This window comes from Uloborus diversus, chromosome 6, assembly GCF_026930045.1.
Source record: "Uloborus diversus isolate 005 chromosome 6, Udiv.v.3.1, whole genome shotgun sequence".
NCBI lineage: Eukaryota > Metazoa > Arthropoda > Arachnida > Araneae > Uloboridae > Uloborus > Uloborus diversus.
The window spans coordinates 63,273,976-63,288,133 of NC_072736.1; the positions used below are offsets into that span (position 1 = coordinate 63,273,976).

Here is a 14,158-nt window from a genome sequence, read left to right on the forward strand (position 1 = left end):
GGGAAAGATGAGAACCGTTACATTCTAGATTTCATATAAAGGGGTTTTACACTATTCGTTTGTGTTCTATTTGCAGCAAAATATATTTTCTTAATCTAATTAATTCTTTTGCAATAAAAATTTCATAAGAATGATGTTCTTGGTTGAAAATGCTCTTTTAACATTGTCCCATTGATTCAAAATAAAAAATGTGTAGTATTTTAGAAAATCAGTTACATATACTTATATTTATTTTATAAACAGAGATAAAAAAATTCATTCCTCACAGTTAAAAGTACAGTATATTGATTGACATTTATATATATTTAATTGTTGGCGGAAATTCAGAGTATTTCCTGTGGATTCAGGGATTCTTTCTACTTCCAAAACAATTTTTTTTAGTTCCTATTAACTTATAATGATTTGCATAAGTCCTAAGAGCATTTGTTACTTCTAAATTGTACATTTATGGATTGTTTTCAATATGCATGCTTTACAATTGCGCCAGCAATATTGATATTTAAATCTGTAATATAGAAGTTATAAGACATGTTAAACATTTACATTTTTTTCATTGTTTTATGTGATTTAAGAAATGTTGATTTTATTTATTGAAGACTGAATGTTAAATTTACATTCTGTAAAGAAACTGCATGTTTTATGTGTAGTTTGTCTCAAGAGGCAACTGCTGCTATTGCAATTTTGTTGAAAATAGCCAGATGAAACTATAAATAAACTAATTTATTTATAAATGTCTCTCTTCTTTGAGTGTTTTATGTTGTTGACGTGTTTAATATTGGTATGTACCAGCATGGTCATAGCCAAAGGGGGTAGAGAGGGGCAAATGCTCCTCACTAGAGGGGAATCTTAAACACCCACACTTTCCAACTGTCACCGTGTCACCAAAGATTATTTATTTAGCATTGCAATTGTAGGACTTCAATTTGAAAAAATGTCCGGGGGAGAGACACCGCTTTTTCTGCTCTCACCTGACCAAAAATAGCATAAAATGCTTTTTTAGAGGGTGAGGAGGACTAGAATTTCAAGCAATTTCTGATGTCTGTACTGGGGGGAGGGGGGCCAACTAAAGGCCACTATTTTGTTGCATCTATGCTTGCCCCTCCCTATGGCTATGGCCATGTGTATCGGGGCCACACGAATAATGTAATAATTAAAAATATTGTATACGGTAGCTAACTAAAGAGCATATTGAGACATTTTCAAGACACGAAAATTATTTTCCCTCGTGTCCTCATTATTGAGATATTTAATCTTAAAGTTGACCAAAATTTTAAGAAAAGTGCCAAATTTAAAGACTTGAGGAGAAATTGAAAGTAACCTCTCGATTTCAACACCTGCATGTGGTAGCACATTCATCTGAAAAGCGTGTGTAAGAAGTCTTTTACTACTTACCAAAACATGCTAAGTTTGTTGACTTTTCTTACAAACTTAAAGACCTCATATATTGATAACAGGAACACAAAGGCAAATAATTTATGCATCCGAAAACATGTTTTACTATATCCTATCAATTGTTATTTAATTTTTGTTTTCATTATTGCACTATTGTATGGTTTACTGGTTAGGTCATGCAATAAACTTATGATGCTGAAAAAAAATAAATAAATGATGACTGACAATTTAGTTGAAAAAAAAAGAAAATTGAAATTCATGAAGGATACTACAGAGTATCCAGGAAAGATCTTTACCGTTTTAAACGTCAATCACAAAAACACAAAACGGGTAAAATAAATTGCAGTTTGCTGCAAAAGATTGAACAACGTGGAAAATTTTTTCTGGTATCAATTGCCTGAAGTCAATAGCATAGTTGACTGCCGGTTGAGCTTAGAAACGGAAATGGCTGCTGCTGCAGGGGAGAAAGTGGTGTGCATTATGGTTAGCCCAAACAAAATTTGATAACTGCCAAAAAATTTTAACTTTAATATACAATTTGAAATATTTTAAATTTTATCTGACTCGGAATTAATTCTGAGTTTCTTCTGGGACAATTATGGATCTTGCAGGTTTTTTTAAATACAGAAGTACTTGAAGAGTGATTAACACTAATTAACAAGCACTACATTAGATCAATAAATCAGCAAGACATAGTCAATCAGCTGATAGGATAATTAAAAAAAAGCTACAAAATTAACTTTAATTTTAACAAAAACCTTGGACAGCTATGGTCTTGTCTTAAATGGGTGTAAAAAATTGCTCTTTTATAGAATAAGCATAAGAAGGCTCATCTTCTGAAGTTCAAAAAGGAAAAGTAAGGCATGGGATTCGTAACTAACAAATGGTTCAAATGGCCACTACTTTTGATCTTTTGAGAAGAGGGATTTTTCACAGATTGTACTAATGAATAAAATGAACTTGTCAAATCTTAAACCACCCATGCATATCATCTTTGAGACAAGATTTTCGTAAGTGAATTTCGAATGAATTTGGAATCTCATTTATTTTTTAAATTTTATCTGAATTATTTTAATGTAGTCAAAGCAAATCTTTTGCACATTTATTAGGTAAGCAGCCAATTTATTCTCCTACTCTGCAGGAGTATAGGCAGAGATGCCCACTTGGGGGGGGGGGGGGGGGTATGGCGCAGACAGGGCACCCCTGGTGTAGGAAATAGTTCTTTAGCATGTTTTACTACTGATGAGTTTTTCAGTTTCCATTAAATGAGTGTGAAGTTAGGAATTTCAAGGAGTTCAGCAGCAGCTTGGACACTGAAATTTCCATTGTTAATCTATGATATTAGCTTCATTAATTCCCATTTCTAGGAACTCTATTTTTTGGGGGGGGGGGGGTCAGTTTTTTTTATTCTATTTATAAAGTTAATTTAATAAGCTTAAAAAATATCGCTTAAAAAGATATTCAAACATATGATCAAGATTCAAGATGTTAACAAGTTAAAGCAAATTAAATACAAGTTGGAACATTTTTTTTTTACTTCTAGAGAGAGAAAAAAACATTTACATTGTCATTTAAATATGTTTTATAGTGTGAATATAGTTAATATTATACAAACTGTCATTAAAAAAACTACATATTAAGAGAAGGAGAAGGATCTTTTAAAAATATGCTCATATAGAAAACGGCACATTACAGAAGCAGTTAAAAATGCTTGATGTGATCAACTCTCAAATTTCATTACAAGATAAATAAATTATATGATCATTATTTACTCTAGCAACTTCTATATTCTAAATTGGAATTATTCCAGGCTGACAAAGTATAAAAATTAGGAGACTAAGTTGTTAGCATGGTAATGGTAACAATAATATAATGCTAGTTTTGGTGTAAGTACTTGAGGCACTATGTGAAAATTGAAGTGATTTTCTCCTAAGTGAAATACAGGTGGTGTTTGAACCATAGACTGAACAGAGGCGCTCTGGTTGGAGTGTACTGTAACCTTACCAAAATTTACTTAATCTGCAAATTTGGAGATAATATTGTATGCGACCTGAAGAATCTTTTTCCTTTTAAATTTGTTTTTAAATGATGGCTTAATGTTTCTTGTCATTAGGTAATATGATCCTATTGTTTTCATGCAGTTTTGTTTTGTTTTCATACCGCAAATTAAGCACTGACCCCTCTCCCCCAAAATTTTGCATTCCCTCATAAGTTATGGAGTTATTTCGTTTTATAAAACGATTTCATAAATGCATATTTTCTATCGGTCAAAGGTTCACCAACAACAAAATCGCGATGATTATGGTTTTTAATTTTACAAAAAAAAAAAAAAAAAAAAAAAAAAAAAAAAAAAACATGAATGCAAACCCCAATAAATGCTCATTTATATTTCACGAAGAAAATTACAAATTTTTTACCATCGTGTAATGCGATTTAAATTTCCCTCTTAAGTTAAAATTTTTTTTCTTTAAGTTTTTTTTATCCGTGCTGCTTTCCCCGGTTCTTTTTGAAGGATGGAGGGAAGGGGTATGAGAGAGACATTAAATTGTAAATATGAAACTTACAAACACAAACTTGCACTTTTTTAAATTCAAATGTCTACTATTTCAAGCTTTTCCTTTTTTTTTTTTTTTTTCCTAATTACGAGAGTTTCCAGATTCGGAAAAACCAGCCTCCCTAGGAAAAACGAAACAAAAAGTATCATCCTCAATACTGTTGCCAAATATTCTCATAATTTTAAGCAAATCATGGCCCTTACTAGGTGGCGCTTACACTTTAGTGAAATCGAGGGAGGCCATGGATAAATGCTATTTAAATTGACTTCATAATTGGTGAAATTCAGAATAAATAATTATTATATGAAGGATATAAACCCATTTATTTAGAATGTCCATTCCTATTTCCATTTTTTCCGGTTTGCTTAATGTCGTTCGAAATCAAGTAATTTACGAAGAAAAATAAAACTCCGCGAGCATGGAAGTTCGTCATTTCAATGTTGTGCAAAACAACAAACTCGCATAAACAAACGTGTCATTAGTTTAAAGCATGATGCAGAAATACATGAAAATTTCATCTTTTTCTGTGCAGAAGATACTTATCACTGTATTCGGTATAATTTGAAAGAGTTTGAGGGCTTTAAACATTGCAAAGTAAGTGAAATCATTTCTTGAAACCAAAGGCAAGTGCGGACTGACAGGCACTGATATCTATTTTGATTCCAATCTATTTTTTTAAATAATAAATAAAGACTGATAAGGAAGTTATTGAATAAATGAATATTAACGTTTCAACAAAATTTTGTGCTTTATCATCGTTCTCAAATTAGATTTTTATGCACTAGATTGTGATTAAGTGTAGTTAGTTTGCAACTTAGTAAGTAACAAAGCTATCAAACTGTAGATTTTTAGCAATTTCATATAATTCTAAAGAAAGTTCTTTCCCTTTTATGCAGAAACTTTGTATGATCTCATAAAGTTTATGCTGCACAGTTTTAGCGACTTTAACCTGAGAGAATTATTGGCTCATTCGAAAAGTTTAAAAGATGACTACTTGATAAGGAAATGGACTTTCTAATCTAGATTATGATGTTTAGGTTTTTAAAGCTTAATGTGTATAAAATTAAACAAGAGAAAGTCATAGAGGTCGGGATACAGTTATTTAAACTTATTTAAGATATTGGTAGGTTAAATTACTGCATTGATGACAGATCCAGGGGTTATTGTCTGAAGCTTTTGCCATTCCATGCAAAATAATCTTTTTTTTTCTTCTACAAGTGCATTTACATATGCATGGTATAGTTGCAAGCTAGGAGCCAAACTGATTCCAAACTAGTATTTCTCTTTAGATAAAAAATACCAAAATATTTTTGTAGAATTATGTGCATTAGATCTGTTGATAAGTTAAAGGATTCTGTTAGGTTTTTTTACATGCTGGGCTGTATTATTGGCGAATGGTCTGCCTTGATGTTCTGAACCATTAATATACCCTAATCAATAACTTTTTACTTCCTTGATAATAAAGGTTGTGCAAATACTAGCTTGCATGCTCATATCCATATATCCAGGCATCCCAGATTCCTGAAATGTTCAACTGGGGCACCAGAATGCCTCCCCCCTGCATCGCTAATATTCAAATGGGTACACCTCCCGTGCCTGATTTTAAGAGCGTTTTATAGGGCTATTCTATATATATTCTCAATTCTATGAATAAATGGTTACTAATTATGAACCTAAAACAGGGATAATAAAAAATGATTTAAACAGATAAAATTCGAACATTTCACTTCTGAGATGTATATGTATTTACAATTTATTTTAGATAGAAAAAACACTTTGAATGAGGAATTAAAAAAAAAAAAAACAATATTTAGATATACCTTTTCATTTTGTAGGACTTTAAAGAGTCTTTTTTTTTGGGGGGGGGGACCTTGTTGTAAAAATCCTCACAAGCTAATCCGGAAGTAATTTTACAAGTCAATGTTACAAATGATTAAGTAATTATCCTGCGTAATCTTTCACAGATAATTATTTTTAGACCTTTCTGGCAGGACCGGATTTAGGGGAGGGCAGACGGTGCTACTGCCCCGGGGCCTCCACAACAAAGGGGCCCCCACAATAAAATTTTTAAAAATTTCCTAATTTTCACAGGTCAGCAAATTTTACGTTCTTTCTACTCTATAAATAATAATAATAATATAAAAAAATAAATAGCAGTAACTTCAGGATGTATTTACAATTTAAGTGCTGATCAAAAATATCAGATATATACATATATATCAAAATATTCGGATATGTATCAAAGTATCGGATATTTTCGAAAATATGATGATCTTTTCGAACCCTGATTAGGGGCCTCCACTCCTTCGTTGCCCTGGGGCCTCCACACTTACAAATCCGGCCCTGCTTTCTGGTCATTTATAATCAAATATACCTTTTTCTGGGACATGATTGGGATTTTGTTTGAAAACTGGGACGTCTGCCAAGCATACAGAGGCTCCCAAAAGTGTTCGTACACCTACGACTTTTCACTGAAATAGGCCCCTATCCATTAGTTAAAATTATTTTGGAATAGGTATTTAATTATAAGATCTATGATCTATTTTTAACAAAGCTACATGAACATTTTTAATGACATATTAAAACTTATTTTTTTTTAAATCTAAAACCAAAAAGTTCCGGAAATTTTATCTCACAAAAGTCTTTGTACTACTTTAAAAAATGACTATATATCATTGAGTAATCTAACTTTTTATTAAGTTATTATTTAGTAGATTATCATTCAACATCCACAACAACACTTGTACGTCAGTGAATAGATTTCAATGTTTTTCTTTCTTTTTTTTGTGCAATTTCTGAGTAAGTGTTAAACCACACTTCGAGTCTTACTGTTTCTAGCTCTCTTTTCGTTTCAAAGCTGTATTTTTGTAATCTAGCCTCCAGATATCTCTAAATCAGGGTTGGCAAAAACCCGTTTTTTTTTAAAAAGCCCATGGACCCAGGTTTTTTTGGGTTTTTTTAAATAAAACCCAAAAAAACCCAACTGAAGCTGGGTATTTTAAAAGAAATGTGGGTTTTTTGTCTTTTTTTAGGGAAAATGTGGAGCACTTGTAGCATATTGTACCGTAAGTATATGGACAAAGCACAAAAATTGTCTTGGGGGAAAAAAGAAGCTGGAAAATTCAGCGTTTTCTGAAGAAAAGTGTAAAAGATGACGAAACCCACGAATGGTGAAGTTTCAGGTTTTTTAGTTTCCATAATTGCCAACAGTTAAGGCAAATTTACTTCTCGAGTGATAAAATCTATTGTTTGTTTGTTTGTTTTTAATTGCTACCTACTTTTTTTTTTTGCATTTTACTTTATTGTATTTCATTTTGTTATGCAAAACTACTGTAGAACCTCAAGTAGTTTAAATCCCTTTTTACTGAATTCCAGCTCAATCAAGACATTTCTTTGAATTTTATGTTGCCTCTTTTTCTATTTCTATGTACGGAGTAAGAAATATTAAACTTTTTCGTAAGATAATGAAAAAAATGCTGCACATCCTATTCTGTTTTCTATCCGACCGTTTGTAAAATCTGTTAATTTCTAAAAAAAAATATACCTTGTTTATTCGAGATTTGTGACGCGTTGGTTTGCAGAAAATAATTCACATGAAAGCCTTTTAGCTAGAGTAGTTTCCTCTTTACATTCTACAAATATTGAGAAAATCGGACGTGACAGGACTTAATCAAGATAATTTGAGTTATTTAGTGAGACCAGTGAAAGAAAAAAGTTAAATATATTTATTTAAAATATTTGAAGTATTTTTTTAATGCTTTTAAGAGTTAAGAAATACTATTAAAGTTCGAAATTCATTTTTTATGTTCACTGTCTGTGGTGAAGAACTAATAAAAAAGAAGTTCAAATTGTGAAAGTATTTAAATTAATTAATTTTTTTGAAAACAACTTAGAAAATTTTAAAAAATCCAAAAGTGGGCTAAATAATGGGTTTTTTCAAAAAAACCCATTGGGTCCAATCTGGCCAACCCTGCTCTAAATATGTTACATTAAACTTTAATCTGGTGATTGAGGAGATATTTCTCAGCTTAAGGGTGCTCTTCACTGAGAGTCTGAAAGATTCGGATCCAATGCTAACCTACGGGGAAAGTTGAATGTTATTTTACAAAATTCCTTTGAAGTTTTCGGGTCAATTTTTTTTCTGAGTATTTTTCAAGCCTATGTCTGTGTATTTTAGTTTTTACTTTTTTGATACGTCCATTCTTCGATTTTTTAAAATTTGAGAAAAAATGAATTTCTTCGAAAACGAGGTACTGTTGGACCTTTCGCTCTATAAAAAAGCTGCAAATCGTGATATCGAAATTTTAAGAACGCCCCAACACGCAAAATATTTCCACCTCTCTTTTGAGACTAAGTTTGAAATGATGCGACCATTTCTAAAAAAATATCGGAGTTCCAACCATCTGAAATATTTTCGAAAAAGCTCAATTTCTCTACTAAGCCACGCCTCCCACCAGTCCGTCCTTTCTTGAGGGGAAAAACCGGGTGAGGTGTATAAGATTTACAATCATTAGCGCAAACGACCGTTTCCATTTACTACTCCCCTCTTTTCCGGAGGCATTTTTCAATGAAGGAATGAATGAATGCTTTTGAAAGTGAATCCACATGCTTGGAAACATCTTCACGATTTGATTTGTGTTTAGAAAGGATATAGTTTTTAAAGAGTGCTTCTGAGATAATTCTTGTGAATTCTTGTGCTAAATGACCTCCTGAATCCAAATATGACCACCTTTTTCCATTCACACGTCCCGCTTTTTTGGAAATGTCGCCCGAAATTTTTTTCAGTTTTTGACAGTTTCATAGCCATTATTTTTATCTGGAGGGGAAGGGATCGCTATATTATACATTAATACTTTTCTGAGGGGCTAGAGAGGTGCTAAATTTGTACGCAAGAACATATGGAGGAAATTGGTTAACTCATGGGGGGTATTACCACTTATTATATTTTTAAAATCATCAAAATCCATCCTTTTTTCTAGGGGTTTGTTTTACAATTTTTTCCCATTTTTTTTGGCATAAAACCAGAGTATAGGACTCACACCTATAAACCCTATATCCGAAAAAAAAAAAAAAAGATTCACGTTGTAAATTTTAAAAAAAGGAAGTATCGCATTTTGCGTAAAGTTGCATCGCAGACTTTCAGTGAAGAACCTTTCCGTGTTACTCAATTCACGGATATAATTAAGATTAAAATGATCTTAAGTATGCTTGTAATATAGCATTAATGAATATTTCTATTTCTGGGGATGCACTACCCCCATTACTTTTCACTATATCAAGAAAGCATAAACAATGGAGCTGGTGCATCCAAAGAAAGATAAATATGTATATTAATGCTATTTTATAAGCAAATTTAAGGGTGCTTTTCACTGAGAGTCTGAAAGCGTACGGATCTAATGTTAACCTACGGGGAAAGTTGGATGAAGGTTTTACAAATTCCTTTGAAGTTTTCATGTAAATTTTTTTCCGAGTATTTTTCAAGCCTCTGTCTGTGTCGTGTACTTTTTGCTTTTTTGAAATATCCATTCTTTGATTGTTTAAAATTCGAAAAAAAATGAATTTCGTTGAAAAAGGTAGTAGGTACTGTTCGACATTTTGCTCCGTAAAAGATCTGGCAAAATATTTCCAGCACTCTTTTGAGACTTTGTTCGAAATAATGCGACCATTTCTATAAAAAAAAAAAAAAAAAAAACCGGGGTTCCAAAACCGTATTCCAGATACTTACTAGGTATTTGGAATCTATTTTTGTCTATATTATACTATGTTACTACAAATGTAAACGCATAAAATGCTTTCCACAGCTCAACAAACATTTTTAAAAATAATTTCTCGAACCAAACTCGAAAAAAATTCTTTACAAGGTATGTACACATTGATCATGTAATTCATAATACAGTGAAATCCAGTAACAATGAACTTCAAAATCGTGACTGAAAACTTATTTGGTTGAAACGGGTATTTCGTTATACCGATATTCGTTGTAACAGGATTTTACTGAATTTTTCTTTTGAAAACTTTCTAAGGAGAAAAATTATACATACATGCATTTCTTTAAAGCATGAATGAGTATAAAAAAATTGTTTTAAAGCAGGGGTGGGTTCCCAGGGTCGTGACCCCAAATGGGGTCGTGTAGCGTTTCTTATTCGATCGAAACATTATTCCTACCAGAGTATAGTTAGGGGTGGATCGAATCTAACATAGCAGTTTTGTAATCTAGGATCTAACGTAGCTTTCACAATGTTGCCAGGTTAGGTCCACACCTAGCGATACTTTACTAACATGTAGGCTACGGGATCACAGGTCCTTTACTTGGTCAAAAAAGGGTCGCAACGTGCAAAAGATTGGGAACCACTGGTTTAAATTTACAGATAATTAGAGAACTGATGGGGAAGGGGGAGAACACTGACCATTTTGTTTTTGACTGGATGAATACACAATGTTCTAAGAATCTTTCGGTAGTCGTGTTACACTGAAATTTTCATAAGCTCAGACAAATAATTTGTCTGACGTCTAAAACATTTCCCTGAAACCTAAGGTTTTTCAATTTTAGTCGGTCTTTATCTATATATATTTGTGTGTATGCATTGTGCAGTCGCACCTGTTCATAGAGAAATCTAAGGAACAAAATAACAATTTCGTTTATAGCCTCAATTTTGCTATAAAAAGGTAAACAACAAGAAGGGAACTGAACCATAAATACAATATATACGGCTTGAATATTAGTACGAAAAACCAAATTTCTAGTTGAATTTTAATTCAAAGTGTCAAAGGTCAAAGTTTTTTAATATCCTGGATAAAAAAACAAATACATAGCCACAAGTTTTCAATCAAGCAATGCATTTTCTACACTTATAATTTGTAGTTCAACAAAAGAATTGTTTTAGATGGGTGGAAAAACTTTTTGTCTATAAGTAAATTCAATCCGTTCGTATAGGAATGCGTTGAAAAAAATAAAAAATAAGTGAATAAAAAATAAATGATTAAAAATCTTGGTATCGAGTTACATTTCGTGTCGAAATGTAAGGCAAAGAATATTCATTTCAGCCTTTCACGCTTTCACATTTACATAAATGAATTTGTTACTCTATCTATTAGCTACTTCATGTGCATTAACATTGTTTACATATTATTGACTGTTGATCCGGTACTCATAACCAGTAAGTGTCTTCACACTTCTCAGTTATACTCAAGAATCGCTTCTCGTTACTACTCCGGAAATCACTTTTTTCGAAATGGACTTCACTATAACTTACTTACTTACTACTTATTACGCATGCATTTTCTAGCCGCTTCAACGTAATTATGAACCCTCCAAAAAAATTAAACTTCTCTCTCTCTCATTTTTTCTTTTTTGAAGGACAAAAATCAAGCTTTTTCTTGCTTTTCAAAAAAAAAAAAAAAAAATAGACGTCTTTTTTTTTTCTCTCATTTTGTTTCTGTAAGTAATGCCAAAAATGTATTAATGTTTTTAATTACTTTTCTTCTGTTATTTTGCTAAACGAGCTCGACTATATGGTTTTGAAATCACTATAAAAAGGCTTCATGTATAGGGGTGGTATAGTAACTCATGTTTACTATTGCATATTATGTCTTTATATATGTATATTAGTAATGAATAAATATTGTAGATTTAATGCAAATGGTTTCTTCACTATATTTAAAACGCAGCAATTTGAGTCAATATTTACTCCATAAATCACACATACATCTTAAGTCTTATAAAAGTAAAAAAGTAAAATTTGATTCAAAGAAATTAATTATAAGTTCAGCTCATAAACTTGTCAAGTGCATATTTTTGCTTGCTTTGCACTGAGGAAGGAGGCTATTGTCTCTGAAACATGTTTGCATTTTAAACTTTTACATCTTTATCTTGTGCTTTTAAGACATTGTTTTTGACTTTTATCTATTTCTTGCACAAAGCTCATGCTTTTTAAAGTGCATATTTTAATTACAATTTACACATTTAAAAATTGAAGATATTTTGGAACACCCGATTTAAAATGGTGTTAAAACTTCATTGAAACATTATCATTACTTGATCTTATTCATAAATGGGGGAAAAAATCAAAAAAAAAAAAAATAAATAAATAAATAAATAAATAAATAAAATAAAATAATAATAATAATACCAAGCAGAAAAGAAAGAAACATTTAGCATCCAGCCCGTGGCTTTCATTTGAATTTTGACGTCTTGAATTTAAATTATGTTTTTCGCAATTACGAATTGTGGTAGGACCCTACTCGTTGGGTTTCTTATTTCTACAAATGGTTCCTATCCGAATCATATATTTGTTAAAGTCATGATTTGAATACAAGACGTCTACATTCAAATGAATTCCAGGGGCTGGATGCTGGACGTTGTTGACTGAATGCTGTTTTTGTCTGAAAAGTATTGTGTAAAATCGAGAGGGTTGGGAATAAGTAAAGTCGCTAGCGGGGGACATGAACTTCACCGCCCAGGAGGAGAGACATGCTCGCGAAGACACGTGGAACAGACGAGTTTGCATTAAAAGCATAGAAAAATAAAATCGAAAGAACATCAATTACGGACAAGTGAAAACAATAAGCAAACGTGGTCGCTCAAAAAAAGAATATATTTGGTCTTGGCCAAGCAATAATAAGGTATTCGAGGGCGAATGATTGGTATTAGTCTCACGCAACTTTGCGCACATCTCTCACAGAGCATTTTTTAAGGAATTTTTACTAGGCGACACAAGTTCATCATAAGAGTAAAAATTATTGAGAAGGTTACAGCCTTTTTCTCAACAAATGTATGCATAATCGTCGCCTCAAAGTGGAATTTCTGGAAGTACTGTTAGTTCTGTGGCGGCTGTATAGATCTTCTGATTTAAAAGGAAGCCGATATGAACCAAACCTTAAGAATAGTATTAACTCCGAAGTAAAGGGGGTCCGGGGGTTTCTCCCCCGGAAATTTTTCGAAATTTTTAGTCTTGAAAACGCATTTTAGACGATCTTTGGTAATGTTAGGATTGAAGAGGTTCGGTGTCACTCACCTGTCTATTTTTCGAACTTCTAGCTCTAAGAATGCAGTTTTAGACGATCTTTTTGATGATGTTAGAGTAAGGGGAGATTTGAGGGCCCATATCAAAGGAAAATTTTCTTTATTTGTAATTCTAACTGACTTTCGTAATATTATGCGCTCCGGTGCGACTCCCTCCCCACGCCCGTTTTTTGAAATTGAAACGTTCAAAACGCAAACATTATGTCCAATAATGTTCAGAAGAGGGTGGTTCGGGGTTGTCAGGTGGATTTCCTTCTGCAATTGTAGTGCTAAAAATGGAGTTCAATACGTTCTTTTTGTGATATGACGTGGAGGAGTAATTCAAGGGCCCGCCACAAGAAATTTTTCTAATTTGCATTCTTAAAGATGCATTCTACTTGTCCTTGATAATGGTAGAGGAGAAGAGGTTTGGAGCACTCCCTCGGAAATTGTAGCTCTAAAAAATAAAAGATGAAAAAACTAAAACCCGAATACGGTAAAAAAAAAAAAAAAACCCCTAAAAGATAAGAAACAAGGTAGGTGCTGTTTAATATCATCGTCCTATTGAGTAAAACCAGTAATTTGATAGGTTAGATACTCCTGTTTATTTAGTTCTATTGAAATCCTCTGCCACTTTCGCATTAATAACATTATAATTCAATTCAAATGCCGTTGTCGTGCGTTCTCAACTACAGTTCTACTATACCGCACGACTACGGTATTTGAATTGAATTATGTTATTAATGCGAAAGTGGCAGAGGATTTCAATAGAACTAAATAAACAGGAATATCTAACCTATCAAATTACTGGTTTTACTCAATAGGACGATGGTATTAAACAGCACCTACCTTGTTTCTTATCTTTTAGGTTTTTTTTTTTTTTTTTGAGCAATCACGATTGCTTATTGTTTTCACTTGACTGTTTTTGACGTTCCTTTGATTTTTCCCCCCGCCACCCTCCGCACCATCACCGTCGACGGGCTCCTCACGATGCTGCTCCTATAGCGAAAGCCGTTTCCAGGTTGCATCCATGTCCTACACACACGCGCATACATACACATCTACACACACACGCACACACACACACACCTACACACACATACACAAACACATACACAAACACATACACACGCATACATACAGACACCCACACATACACACACAAAAACTTACACACACATACACACAACTACCCACACATTCATGCCTG

General features: G+C 32.6%; 1 protein-coding gene across 1 annotated transcript in view; it reads left to right on the top strand.

Annotated features, from left to right (window-relative positions):
* The first annotated feature begins 4,201 nt into the window (after nt 1–4,201).
* The window catches only part of LOC129225184 (protein sel-1 homolog 1-like), a 78,226-nt gene continuing 68,269 nt past the window's right edge, over nt 4,202–14,158 (top strand). Inside the window, exon 1 of the mRNA XM_054859749.1 lies at nt 4,202–4,541. The gene's annotated coding sequence lies outside the window, so the exon portion shown is untranslated. The remainder of the gene's footprint in view (nt 4,542–14,158) is intronic.